Source organism: Lepus europaeus, chromosome 11 (assembly GCF_033115175.1).
Source record: "Lepus europaeus isolate LE1 chromosome 11, mLepTim1.pri, whole genome shotgun sequence".
In the NCBI taxonomy this organism is placed as follows: domain Eukaryota; kingdom Metazoa; phylum Chordata; class Mammalia; order Lagomorpha; family Leporidae; genus Lepus; species Lepus europaeus.
In genome coordinates this window covers 61,540,538-61,552,990 of record NC_084837.1, presented here as the reverse complement: position 1 = coordinate 61,552,990, position 12,453 = coordinate 61,540,538, and the positions used below count along the sequence as shown (strand labels likewise).

General features: G+C 36.7%; 1 pseudogene; it reads right to left on the bottom strand.

The window, feature by feature from the left end:
* Window positions 1-10,166: 10,166 nt before the first annotated feature.
* On the bottom strand, window positions 10,167-10,857 carry LOC133770552 (large ribosomal subunit protein uL18-like; annotated as a pseudogene).
* Window positions 10,858-12,453: the final 1,596 nt, after the last annotated feature.

Here is a 12,453-nt window from a genome sequence, read left to right as displayed (position 1 = left end):
TCAAGGCTTGGAGGAATCCATGTGAAATACAAGACCCTTGATTCACTTGCATACTTAGACTCCACCTACTTTTTTTCCTTCTACCTCTCACAGAAATGGGTGATGTGATGATATTAACAGGCCCTTATTAGCAGGACTTTAATGCCATGGAATAAAGGGGCTATGTATAACAATAATAATTATTTCTGTGTAACTTAATCTCTCAGAAATAAGTTCTATGAAGTGCTTGATTGATATCTTTCTGTCTTTGCCAAACCTGCAACTTATCTGTACTTAGTTTCTCACGTCTGTACACTGAGAGTAATAATACCTGAGTCATAGGGTTAGTGAGATTAAATGAATTCTTAAATGTGAACCATCTTGAGCAATACCCTGTGCATTTTAAGTACTCTTACAAGTTTTATAGAAAAACAAATCCCTACTGTTAGACTGGCAGTTTAAAAACAGTGTGTTTGCCATTAGGCACAGTATAGGAGCAAAAGTATGTCTTTAATTATAGATTTGCAAGTAAAGATCAGATAAATATTTCGTTAGAAAATTTTAACTCAAGGAGGCTTTTTCCTTGGAGCCCAGGCATAGTGGTACACTTTGGTAACTCTTATAAAATGGTGCTTTATAAAACACAACATTTACAAGGTGCTCTGAATTTTAAAATCATTTGTAACAGTAGGCTTTCCCATTGCAGTCACTCTGGAGCAGACACTCTGTGTCACTTCATCAAATCCTTCTATTTTATCAACTGCGCACTACTTCTCATGAGCCTATATTTCTCTGTGTAACTATCTATATCTGATTTCGCAATGCTGTCTGTCCTACTTTCTGCCGTCTCCTCAGGATCTTGAACAGTAATAGACACAGAGCAGGTTTCATTTGTGGCATGAATATATTAATGAAAAGACTTAGAAAATTATTCACTGCCTGATTGGTTTGGGTTAGACTGTGAAGTTTGGAAGAAACCAAAGATCTTGCTGATGGTAGCAGATGTCTCAAACTTTCCCCATGAGTTCATAGTAATATCCGACTGAACTTCCCACCCAGCATTGTAATGCCTGCTATATTATTTAGCTTGTTAAAATTTGCTTCCATGTTCTTGTAATTAATATTTGCTGAGTGAGGCATTAGCGCCAGACACAATGCCAGCCACCTCAGAAGCTGGAGCAAACTGATAAAGGTGCTAACATTTATTGACTACCTACTGTGAGCCATGAACACATGCAAATTTATCTGTTATATATTACATTGATTGAATATTATATACTCTGTTACCTTTTGGTGGACACTGTGGTTATTATTATCATTTCTACTGTGGATACTGGTGAATATATTAATTAAAGGATTTATTTATGTAAGGATTTTTTTAGGGTTTTGGTTCTCAAATTGTGTTCCTAGACAAAGAGCTTAGGCTCCATAAGACCTACTAATCAGAGTTTCTGTAGATGCAATCCATAACCTGGTTTTAATAAGCTCTCCAGGGGATCCTGATGCCTAGTAGAACCATCTCAGAACAACTAAATCAAGATCACTTAGGATGGGACCCCAAGAGTCTACTGTGTTGCCAGAAATGAGAACTATGGCTGTCAGCTATGTAACTAGCCATGAAATTTTCAGATCTTAAGGTAGAGGTTTCTTAAATTTTACTGAGTGTAGTTGAATTGCTTTTCCCAATTGATTATTCTGATTTATTCTGACACAAGCTCTTTACGAATATTTCTGTTGAACTTTTAATTGATTTCACACTTTTGAATTGTATTTGCTCGATTAACAACGGGATGGGCACTTTTAAAAACGTGTTTTATTTATTTTTATCATAAAGGCAGAGAGAGCAAGAGCGAGAGCGAGATCCTCTATATGGTGGTTCATTCCCAAAATGCACACAACATCCTAGGTTGGGCAAAGTCAAAGGCTAGAGTGAGGAACTCCATTCAGATCTCCCCAAGGGAGGCAGGGACCCAAGTACCTGAGCTGTCATCTGCTGCCTCCCAGGATGTGCATAGGCAGGAAGATGTATCAGAAGCAGAGTAGCTGGAACTCAAACCAGGCACTCTGATATAGGATGTTGGTGTCCCAAGTGGCAGCTTAACCACAACCCCTCCACCCTGAGGTAGAGCATTTTAAAAATATTTTCAAAGACTTTCAATGATTTTCTTCCCAGGGTGGCGGTGTGGTATGGCAGATGGGGCCGCCACCTGTGGTGCCAGCATCCCATATGGGTACTGGTTCAAGTCCCGGATGCTCCACTTCCAATCTAGCTCTCTGCTGTGGCCTGGAAAAGCAGTAGAAAATGGCTAAAGTGCTTGGGCCCTGCACCCATGTAGGAAACCCAAAAGAAACTCCTGGCTTCAGGCTCCTGGCTTCAGGTTGAGGCAGCTCCGGCCCTTGCAGCCATCTGGAGAGTCAACCAGCAGGTAGAAAACCTCTCTGTTTCACTCTCTGCCTCTGCCTTTCTGTAACTCAGCCTTTCAAATAAATAAATAAATAAAATTTAAAAATATTATTTTCTTTTCTTCATGTCTCTGCCACTTTCCGCTACTACATTGTTTAGATTTTTGGGAATACTTCATGTATTCAGGATATTAATTCTTTATTATGTATGGAGGGAGTCTTTTTTCTCTTAGCTTTTGGTTTCTCTTTTTCTCTTAAGCGGGTATCTTGACTAACAGAAATTATTACTTTTATGAAGTTGATTTTCTCTTTCTTGATATTTATTTATTTATTTATTTTTGGTTCCTTGTTTGAGAAATCTTTCCTACCTGAAGTCCAAAAGATGTATTCTTACACTTTTTAAAATTTCAAACTTTTTCCTTTCACATTTAGTACTTAATTAATCTAGAATCTATTTTTTATAACATGGTCTATAGTAGATAGCCATTTTCACTTATTTTCCTTTCTGATAAATAATTGTCCAACTCCATTTCCTAATTAACCCATGCTTTCCCCACTAACCTGTCTTGTCAGCTTTGTTCAAATATGTGTTTTAGATAAATTCATGCACCTGTTCTTAAGATATCTGGTAGTAAATTTGCCTATCCAGAAGCAGTGCTTCAGAGGTTTAATTATTATAAATTATAATCAGTAATGATACATGGTAAGGTAAGTACTTACCATGTAAGAAAAAGTTGATTTTTCTCCAAGAATATCTTAGCTATTCTTGGTGCTTTCCACTGTAGTGACTTAATAATTAGCCTTTCTGGTATTATCAAAAGTATTTCCAGAATTCTTATTAGAAATATATTAGATCTTTAGATCAGTTTTTTTATAATTATGAATTTAGTTTTTATTATTTTTAATAGAGAATAAATCCAGTGTAGTTCATGGATAAATTCTGAGAATATAATGAGTATCATCTTTAACAATCCCAAACAATTAATGGAGACAATGTCTCTTTGTTTATTCAGGATTTCTTCAGTAAGTTTCAATGAAGTTTTATATTTTTCTACATAAAGCTCTTATAATATTTTGCTGGATTTTTTTAGTCTGGAGTCATTGTACTTTTGTTATTATAAAGAGTATCTTTACTTTTCAGTTGATTTTCTTAGCAGTAACACGCACTAACCGATTGTGCCACTGGAGCCACTTAGTTGCATTTCATTTTTTCTTAATTTGATTTATGTTATACAAGTTTCAGGTATTTCATATGTACAGAGTTAGGAACCTAGTGACACTTCCCACCACTCCCTACCTCCTGTCCACACTTCAAACCTTCTTTCTCCTCCCTCTCACATTCCCATTCTTAATTTTTACAGAGATCTATTTTCAGTTTATATAATGATTGTATAATTAACCTACACTTAATAAAACAGTTCAACAAATAGTATAAAGAAAAAAATAAAGAAAGAAAAAACACTGTTTCTCAATGGAAGAGACAAGGGCTGTAAACCATCATCAAATCTTGAAATGTCTATTTCACTCTAATACATTACATTTCAGGTACTCTATTAGTTACCTGGGATCAGGGATAACATATTTGTCTGTCTGGGACTGGCTTATTTCACTAAGTATAATGGTTTACAGTTTTGTCCACCTTGTTGCAGAAGATAGTATTTCTTTTCTTTTCTTTATAAAGAAATTACATATACTATATATTATATATAATATTTTATATATTTATAATTATATTTATATATAATATATATTATATATAAAATATATACTAATATAATATATAATATATATAATTTCTTTATCCAGTCAACAGTTGATGGATATCTGAGTAGATTCTGTATCTAAGCTTTTGTGAATTGTGCTGCAATAAACATAGAGATACAGAAAACACTTTCATTTGTTTCATTTGCTGATTTCTTTTGGTTTAGGCAAATTCCCAGGAATGGGATGGCTGGGTAATATGATATGTCTATATTCAGATTTCTCAAGTATCTCCATAGTGTCTTCCACAGTGGCTATACCAGTTTATATTCCCACCAACAGTGGGCCAGGGAACCTTTATCCCCACATCTTCACCTGCATTTGTCATTTATTGATTTCTGTATATGAGCCATTCTAACTGGAGAGAGGTGAAACCTCACCATGGTTTTGATTTGCATTCCCCTAAGGGGCTAGTGATTCTGAGCATTTTCTCAAGTGTCTGTTGGCCTTTTAAATTTCCTCTCTTGAAAAATTCCTGTTAAGGTCCTTTGCCCATTTCTTAACTGGGTTGTTTGTTTTGTTGTTGAATTTCTTGAGGTCTTTATAGATTCTGGATGTTGATCCTTTTTCAGTTTCATACTTTTCAAATGTTTTCTTCCATTCTGTTGGCTGCCTCTTCACTCTGCTGGGTATTTCTTTTGCAGTGCAGAAGCTTCTCAACTTGATATAATCCCATTTGCCAATTTTGGCTTTGAATGACTGTGCTTCTGGGGCCTTTTCTAAGAAGTCTGCCTATGCCAATGTCTTGCAGAATTTCCTCAATGTTCTGTAATAATTTTATGCTATTGGGTCATAGATTAGGTCTTTGATCCATTTTGAATAGATTTTTGTGTAAGGTGTAAGGTAGGGGTCTCTTTCCATATCTCTTCATCACCAGGTCCAATTTACCTGCATCATTTGTTAAAGAGACTGTCCTTGTTCCAGGGATTAATTTTAGCCCCTTTTTTAAAGATAAGTTGGTTGTAGATGCATGGGTGGATTTCTGGAGTTTCTATTCTGTTCCATTAGTCTATCCATCTGTATTTATACTAGTACCAGGCTGTTTTGATTATGACTGCCCTGTAGTATGTCTTGAAATCTGGTATTGTGATGTCTCCAGCTTTGGTTTTACTGCATACAATGACTTTAGCCATTTGGGGTTTCCTGTGTTTCCATATAAATTTTAGCATAATTTTTCCTATATCTGAGAGGAATGTCATTGATATTTTAATTGGGATCCCATTGAATCTTTAAATTGCTTTTGGTGGTATGGACATTTTGATGATATTGATTCTTCCAATTCATGAATATGGAAGATTTTTCCAATTTTTAATGTCTTCCTCTATTTCATTATTTAGTGTTTTGTAATCTCATCATAGAGATATGATATCCTTGATTAAATTTATTCCAAGGCATTTGGGGTTTTTTTGGTAGCTATTGTGAATGAGATTTATTTTAGAAGTTCTTTATCAGCTGTGTCATTGTCTTTGTATACAAAGGCTGTTGATTTTTGTGTGTTGATTTTATATCCTGCTACTTTTCCAAACTCTTCTATAAGTTCCATTAATCTCTTAGTGGAGTCTTTTGGATCCCCTACCTATAGAATCATGTCATCTGCAAATAGGGATAGTTTGACTTCTTCCTTCCCAATTTGTAGCCCTTTGATTTCTTTTTCTTGCCTAATGGCTCTAGCTAAAACTTCCAGGACTGTATTAAATAGCATTGGTGAGAGTGGGTGTTCTTATCTGGTTCTGAATCTTAAGAGTAATGATTTTATCTTTTCTGGATTCAATAGGATGCTGGCTTTGGGTTTGTCATAAATTGCCTTGATTATGTTGAGGAATGTTGCTTTTATACCCAGTTTGCTTAAGGTTTTCACCATGAAAGGGTGTTGTATTTTATCAAAAGCTTTCTGTGCATCTATTGAGATAACTAAATGGTTTTTGTTCTTTAGTTTTTTTTTTAATATATCTCACATTGATTGATTTGCAAATGTTGAACCATCCCTGCATACTAGGGATAAATCCCACTTGGTCCAGGTGAATGATCTTTCTGATGTGTTGTTGGATTTGATTAGTTAATATTTTGTTGAGGATTTTTGCATCAATGTTCATCAGAGATAACAGTCTATAGTTCTCTTTCTCTGTTGTATCTTTTTCTGGCCTAGTAATTTCCTGCTTGATAGAGCTTGGAAAGATTCTCTCCTGTTTAATTGTTTTGAATAGCTTGAGAAGGATTAGAATTAGTTCTTCTTTTAATGTCTGTTAGAATTCAACAGTGAAGCCATCCAGTCCTGGGATTTTCTTTTTTCGGAGCATCTTTATTACTGATTCAATTTCCTTCTTGGTTAGTGGTCTGTTTAGGTTTTCTGTATCTTTATGGCTCAATTTTGGTAGGTTGACTGTGTCCAGGAATCTATCAGTTTCTTCTAGGTTTCCCAGTTTGTTGGCATACAGCTCTTTGTAGTAATTCCTTATGATTCTTTTTATTTCTGTGGTTTCTATTGTTGCATTGCTATTTTTATCTCTGCATTCACTGATTTGGGTTTTCTCATTCTTTTTTTTTTTTTGTTAGTTGGGCCAATGGTGTATCAATTTTGTTTATTTTTTCATAAAAACAGCTCTTCATTTCACAATCTTTTGTGTTTTTTGTTTCAATTTTGTTTATTTATTCTCTAATTTTAATTATTTCTTTCCTCCTACTAATTTTGGGTTTGGTTTGTTGTTGATTTCCTAGGTCTTTGAGATGCATTGATATCATTTATTTGACACTTTTCCAGTTTTTTAATGTAGGCACCGATTACTATAAGCTTCCCTCTCAACACCACTTTTCTGTATCCCATAAATTTTGACATGATGTACTATTGTCTTCATTTGTTTCCAGAAATTTTTTTGTTTTCTGTTTGATTTATTCTATGACCTACTGTTCATTCAGAAGCATTTTGTTCAGTCCCCCTGTGTTAGAATATTATCTACAGATTCTTCCGGCTTCATTCCATTGCAGTCACAGAAGTTGCACAGTATGATTTCAATTTTTTTTTTAAATTTGCTGAGATTTGCTTTATGGCCTAACATATGGTCTATCCTAGACAGAAAGTTCCATGCACTGCTGAGAAGAATGTATATTCTGCAACTATGTGGTGAAAAGTTCTGTATATATTATATAGGTCAATTTGATCCATAGTGTCAGTTATCAGCATTGTTTCATTGTTGATTTTCTGTCTAGTTGATCTGTACATTGATGAAAGGGGGATGTTGAAGTCCTCTGTTACTATTATGTTGGAGTCTGTGTCTCCCTTTAGATCCATTAATATTTCTTTAAAATATCCAGATGATCTCTAATTGGATGCATTTACATCTATTATAGTCACATCTTCCTGTTGAATTGCTCCCTAAATCATTACATGGTATACTTCTTTGTATCTTTTAACAATGTTTGTGTTAAAGTCTATTTTGTCTGACATTAGGATGACTACAGCAGCTCTTTTGATTTCTGTTAGCATGGAATGTCTTCTTCCATCCTTTTACTTTCAATCTGTGTGTATCTTTGTTAGTGAGATGTATTTTTTGTAGACAGCAAATAGATAGGTTTTGTTTTTAATCCATTCAGCCAGTTTGTATCTTGTAACTGGAAAATTGAGGCCGTTTACATTCAAGGTGACTTGATAACATACAACTTGGCACTGCCATTTTCCCATAAATGTTCCTATTGTTTACTTTAGATTTCCTTTGTACTTTTACTGCCTGATTTTCTTCCTTCACCTTCTTTCTAGTGATGCCCATGTTTCTGTCTTTCTGTGTAGCACATCCTTAAGCATCTTTTGTAAGCCTGGACAAGTGGTGACCAATTCTTTTAATTTTTGTTTGTTATGTATGGTCTTTATTTTACCTTCATTTGTAAGTGATAGCTTTGCAGGGTACGGTATTCTGGGTTGACATTTTTTTTTCTCTTAAGACTTGGAATATATCTTGCCATTCTCTCCTAGCCTGTAGGGTTTCTGATGAGAAGTCAGCTGTGGTCTAATTGGAGTTCCTCTGAAAGTAATCTGGTGTTTCTCTTGTGCACATTTTAGAATCTTTTCTTTGTTTTACTGTGGAAAGCTTGACTACAATGTCTTGTGGTGAAGATCTTTTCTGGTCATGTCTGTTACGAGTTCTATGTGCTTCTTGTACTTGGGCATCCCTGTCATTCTCCAAATTGGGGAGGTTTTCTGTAAGTATTTCATTAAATATGCCTTTTAGTCCATTCTGTTTCCATACCTTCAGGAACTCCAAAGACCTGTATGTTGGGTCATTTAATATAGTATCCTATATATCTCCAACATTGTTTTTAAATTTTATATTTTCTTCTTCTTTTTTTTGACCTGACTATAAGATTTCCAAAGATTTTTCTTCTAGTTCAGATAGTCTTCTTGTGGCCCAGCAAGTTTTCTGTTAATGCTTTCTGGCACATTTTTTATTTGATCAGTTTAATTTTTCATTTCTAAAATTTCATTTTGATTTCTCTTTAAAATTTCAATTTCATGCATGGGAAAATTTTCATTCATGTCATGTATGGTTTTCTTTAGTTTGTAGATTTGCTTCTGATTGCTTTTGAGTAATCCTATGATTAATTTTTTGAATTCTGTTTCTAGCATTTCTTCAATCACATACTAATATTGAAATGTTGTTTTTCTTTGGGGGGGTCATGGTGTCTTCCTTATTCTTGCTCCTTGAATTTCTGCATTTGTTTTTAGGCATTTGTGGAGTTGATTTTTGCTTTTTTTCCCCTGATGACTTTTATCTTTGAGATGTGCCTCTGTGGCTTAATGAAATGTCTGCACTTTCAGTGACTACCAAGAGGTGTGTGGTGGATGTGGCCAGGGAGCTGTGATCAGTGCTCAGCAGTGGGGTGTATATCCAGGGTAACACCCAAGTTGGGCGTGATAGATCTCAATGCCCAGGTATTATCTCCCAGCGTGTTCAAATGGCCTGTGCACTCTTCCCTGTGAGCACAGTTTCTGCTGCAATGACCTGCTATAGGCAAACCAAGGAGCTCTGATCATGTGGAGCTGCACCCAGTGATTGCCCAGAGACCCTGGTGCACCCTGCACCTTCTCATATAACTACTGAGTCCCCACAGTCTCAGCACACAAGGCTCCCACGGTTGCTGGGTGCACATGTTTCTCTCAGCCCTGCCAGCCTGTCCAGTGAAGAGAAAGGCAGATGTTCCCTGAGACAGCTGCATCTAGGTTATCTTGCTCCTGGGAGGCTTGGGGTGCCTCACCATCCTCTGTGGTTGCCCAGCCACCACCCAGCCAGGCTCAAAGTCAGTGGGGACTGCAGATTATTCCCTCCACTAGAATCACTGGATTACACACGTACACAAGAGCCACTAGCCAAATGTTGCTGTCTCCCCACCACTACTACCAGTACTGAGGATGGCATCCTGTCAAGTTAGTTGCTAAGCACATGCACAACGTCTTCCACAACTCCTGCCCTAACCCAAAATGGTGCCTGCCCTTTCTCAGCCAAGCAGCAGGTGCTGTTGTGGGGAAGTTTGGGTGTGATAAATGTGCCCCCTCTACTTCCACTGGGTGTGTGGGCAACCACTAGCCACCCCTAGCCTCCAGAGCTCCAGTCCAGACTCCTGGCGTGCTCTCCTTCAGGCTATATCGTGATGGGTTGCTGCAATCCAGTCTCACCTCCATCTCCAAGCTGCCTCCACTCCGGCTCTCGGCTGCTGTAGTGGTGGTTGTGATTGTGTTCATGCTGTGCATCTGCATCTTCTACACAGTTCCATGGCATTCCTCTTCCTCTTGTAGGATTTCCAGTGCAGTTTTCCCTCTAATTCTCCCCTGAGAGTGTGGTTTTTTTTTTTTTTTTTTTTTTAATGTTCATCTCTAGCCTATGCAGTGTGTCATTCCCTAATCTGCCAATTTGGAATCTGCACTTATTTGCATTTTTAAGCTGCTGATGTTTATTTAGGGAAATGATTTTATTTTTTGGCTTGGTCAGTGAGTTTATTGTCTTTATCAGAAAAATCATCATAGAAAATTGTTTGGTTTAGCTCTCAGCAGCCCACTCCTGAGCTCTAAGGAAGCTTGCTTTCTTTTGAGCCACTTGGTCTTCTCGGCAAGGGACATTTTGGGATGGTTCCACCTCTTCTTTTTAACTTCTCTCTTAAGGACTTCTTTTCATACACTGGATTCTCTTGTATAGCCATGTGGACTTTCTTACACATCCCCTCCATCATGTCTGGAGTCACATTGTTCTGTATGTACTGAGAGAATTGGTCCTTGTAAGCACCTTCATCTTCTTCCATTAGGTAACGCATGTAATCTGCAATGTTCTGACCCACAATGTGCTCCTGATGTACTTCTGCATTAAACTCCTTGCTTTCAGAATCGTAACCAGGGAATCATTTGGTACTGTGAGGGACGGACAAGCCTCCATCCACAGCTCACCTCAGGGCTCCAAAAACTTTATTGCCAGTAGTAGTCCTGGCAAGCCTGCTTCCAAATGACAGGTTGAAGGCACCAGGTTGACCATCAATGCTTTCCACATTGCATTCATCTCCAGTCACCTCCACTTGACCTTCATAGATCTTGTCCATGCCAAACCTACTGAGAAGCCTGCGAGCCAGCAGCAGGCCAGTGCAATATGCTGCAGCATAATTGGTCAGGCCAACTTTCACACCATATTTTGGTAGTTCGTGTGCATAAGCTGCACAGACTATCATATAATCCAGGTCCATGTTTCTAATTGGCTATTTAATTCTTCAAGCATAACATCAACTTATGCTAATTCACAGTGCAAAAGAGAAATATTAATTACATATTTCATATCTATTCATCCATTCTAGAACTCTTATTTTTCTTGAACTCTCCTGAAAAAAAAAAAAAGAAGAAATACCTTTAATAGAACTATCATATTTACCTATCTTAAGGCTGTTTAAATGAAAGTTGCCTTACAATTTCATATTATTTCCTCTGGACTCTAACGTTAGTAAAAAAGCCAACTTCTTTCTTTCTTTCTTTCTTTTTTTGTGAACTCTCCATCAAAAACATATTTTATTTCTTCCATCACAGCTCATCCCAAAAATTCCTGTGCTTTTTAAATCACAAAACTACCTGTAATTTCAGAAGCAGGAGATTGTTACAGAAAACCATGCTTTGTGCTATATAACTATTTTTTCTACTTTCTACTTGTTGAAATCTTTATTTAGTGGAGTATTAAGATTATGATTATAAAATAAATTGAAGATATGTTATTGCAGAACTCAGAAGGAAAACAGAAGGAAGGAGGGTTGGTGGGAGGGAGGGAAGTATCATGTGCTTAAAATTGTACTTACAAGGGGGAAGCACTGTGGTTCAGTAGGTTAATCCTCCACCTGTGGCACTGGCATCCCATATGGGTGCAGTTTTAGTCCTGGCTGCTCCTCTTCCCATCCTGCTCTCTGCTATGGCTTGGGAAAGCAGTGGAAGATGGCCCAAGTCCTTGGAGTGGGAAGCTCCTGGCTCCTAGCTTCATATAGGCTCAGCTCTGGCCATTGTGTCCATTTGGAGAGTGAACCAGTGGATGGGAGATCTTTCTCTCTGTCTCTCTCTCTCACTGTCTGTAACTCTACCTCTCAAGTAAATAAATAAAAAAGTACTTATGAAATATATGAAATCTGTTCACTTTATATAATTAAAAAATAAAATCCCCCATTAATATGTATCTGTCTTTAAATGGTGATGGAGCAGAGTAGGTAGAGAATAAATACCTCTCTCTCACACACACACTGTCCACTGGAAGGAAGAACAGTGTCAATTTCAGTTCAATATTACAAGGCAATAAGGGCCAAAAAAGATAAAGGAGACAGGTTTTAAAGTTCCACTAGTACTTCGTTTGCTTTATCAGAAAATCTTCTCTTTAACTCAGAAAGACTCTTGTTTTTTAACCAAGCAAATTTTGATGTGATATTACTGACTATTGACATACTTCTCATTGATACTGTTTTGGCTACTTGCAATATGGTTACCATTTTTACAGAGGCATGATTGAAACTGCTATGGTAACAGAATGTCTAAGGCTGGATGTGGATAATCCTTATAGCCTTAGGGGGGTTTCAAGATAACACAGGCTGATAAAATATTTATTAATTTATTTCTCATAAAGTACTCCAAATATCAAATTTAATTGAAGCTGAGTACTTCATAAATAATTCTTCTAAATAATGTAGTACAGAAACTTCCTTCAGTGATTCCTGAAGTATGAACACAATAAGTACTCACAAAATTCTAAATTACATGCAAAACCAGAAATTAAAAAAAAAAAAAACTCTTAATTTGGGTGTTTTTAGACTTGC